Below are 2665 nucleotides of genomic sequence, written 5' to 3'. Positions count from 1 at the left end.
GCTCAGCAAAGTGAATGGGGGGGGAAATCGGCGGAGCCCGGCACCACGAATCAGAAAACCAACAACAGAAGGTCAGTGCCGTAGCAGCGGAGTAGCAAAGGGCCCTACGATGGTGAGATGGATGCACAGAAGAGCCAGTGGAACACTAGTCCTGTCAGACCATTTGATTAGATTGGAGGTTGGGTTGGGCTACAGGCATAGGCTCTATAGGAGCTGAAGCTGTATATAAGCAGTTAATGTGTCAAATGGAATATCACATGTAGTCTCACATGTAATACAAATCAGACAAATGCCAGATAATTTAGAAATAATCAGACTGTATTTAAAAATGTAAACAGTGAAACTTGATTTAAACAATATATAATGTGAAAGGTATCACTTGGAGAGACAAACACAGAGAATTATCATCCAATTCTGCAGTTTCCATTAGCTATATGGAGCGTTTTAGCGTCTTTTGGCTAATTGTTTTGCTTTTGGTTCAGTCTCACCACTCTTTATCAACCTCGTTTGCAGCCACGGCCAGCAAGTTTCACCCAAAAAAGCTCTGATAAACTGACTTTGTGCTATACCAGCTCAACATCAAACATCAAACAGCAGACAGGAAAAGTTAGCGACTAGCTGGTGAACATAGTGGAGCATTCAGCAGCTAAAGAGACAGATATTTTTCCACAGGAGTTGGTGGAGACCAAAAACGGAGCTAAAAGAGAGTGAATATTGGACTTCACATTCACCAAGTGGTCAGAAACACGACTCCAAATGAAGGCTGTTGTTGCTCCGTTAATGCTGCATGTGTAAATTGGCTGCTAACAACTTCATCAACATGGGATTTGATTCCTAAGTTGCTAAAGTGTCTTCTAAAATGCTGTTTCTGCACTTTAACGGCTTTATAATCACAAACTAACAGCATCACGCCACAGATAAGTGACCATTTGCTCGCTGAGCTATGAGTAAAAAGCAGTGGGTAAAGTACAGGGGTCTTTACCACAGAGTGGCAAAACCTCCCAACCATTTTGTTCCTCATCCAGCCACTTTGCCGACAGCCCACCTGCAAATGAAGCATGGGGTTGGAGGGGGGGGGGGGGAGCACTGAAGACCCATAAATCTTTTACGCTCCATAATGGCTTGTTCACATTACCTGCCCACACCTCAGCCTCCACGGAGCAGGCCGGGCCAGCACTGAGCAGATCAGGCCTGGAAAACCACCGTGAGCATATGGAGCACTTCAAACACTCAGAGCCTCCCCGGGCCTGAGCTGTGGTCGCACCCATGAATTATAGAAATGATCTAATTGTTTTCTCATTTGGAAATAGTGGGGGCCCTCGTCTCCGCGTCTCAGTTTTTAACGGCCTGTGGTTTCCAACGGGGGCACATGATTCAGTGCTGCCTACCTACCGACAAGTTTGTTGAATCCAAGGTGGTCCGTCCTGTCAAAACAGAGCCGGAGCTGAGGTATAAGTCAAAAACCTGTTGCTGTAAATTAACACGTAGGCCAGAGAGGGGAGGGGGGGGGGGTTCAATGGGACTTCAAAGAGGAGCGTTCGTGATCAGAGGAGGGAGGAGGGCACATGTGGTGGTAAATACACATGAAACAAACCTGGGGAATGGATGAAAACTTCTGCGTCCTCAGAGAATCTACACCGTATGGAAGCCCGTTATTGCCAAGAAAACAGGAAAGAACACAGTTGAAAAGTTAGTTATGACAAAAGCAAAATACTCACTTGAAATACTTAGTCAACACTATGAGTTACTAAGTCATAAGTGTAATCATGACAAATGCAAACCATAAAGTCTTATTTGTGTATGACCTATGGATACCTTGTACACACCACTAGCTATTCCTCAGGTAAAATTAATTTATGACTTAAAATGATGAGATACAAAGTTAAAATTATGAGATTACAAGTCAATTTACTAAAGTCAAAATTATGAGAAAGCAGATAAGTCAAAATATGAGACAATAAGTCAAAATTTGAATGAGATCTTGCAAGTGCTCAAGCAATGGTTATCTCAAAACCTGGACAAATGTGAAGTTAGAAACAACAAAAAATAAAATACTGAAAATGGTGAATGAAAATGGTGAGATATGAGAAGTCAAACGTCTGATTTTCTGAGTTCAGTTACGACAGTTTTATAGATAAACAGATTGGTTATTGAGTCTGACAGGGAGAATGTTACTGGTTCCACTTGGTTTTGTCTGTATTATAAGAAAAACTCTTAACTGTAGACAAACCACAGGATCCCACACATAATTTAATGTTTCAATTATTTAATCTTATTATTAATAATATATAAAATTAATATCACTAAATAATAATAAAAGTCAAACATTTATGAGTCAAAAATTTTGACGTTAAATCAAAATAAGTTAAATTATGGGCGCCTGGGTTAGCTCAGTTGGTAGAGCGGGCGTCCATATATCAAGGCTTGGTCCTGACCGCGGCGGCCCGGGTTCGAATCCGGCCTGTGGCCCTTTCCGCATCCACTCTCTCTCTCCCCCCTTTCCAAGACTCTATCCACTGTCCTGTCAATAAAAAATGGAAAATGTCCCCAAAAAAATAACTTTAAAAAAAAAAAAAATAAGTTAAATTATGAGACAGAAGGTTGGTCAAAATTATGGGACAATAAATCAAAACTGACTCATTATCATAATTGCAACCCGACCCAG

The sequence above is a fragment of the Sebastes umbrosus genome, chromosome 21 (assembly GCF_015220745.1).
Source record: "Sebastes umbrosus isolate fSebUmb1 chromosome 21, fSebUmb1.pri, whole genome shotgun sequence".
Taxonomy (NCBI): Eukaryota; Metazoa; Chordata; class Actinopteri; order Perciformes; family Sebastidae; genus Sebastes; species Sebastes umbrosus.
The sequence above is the reverse complement of the archived record's forward strand: the minus strand, read 5'-3'. Positions refer to the sequence as shown.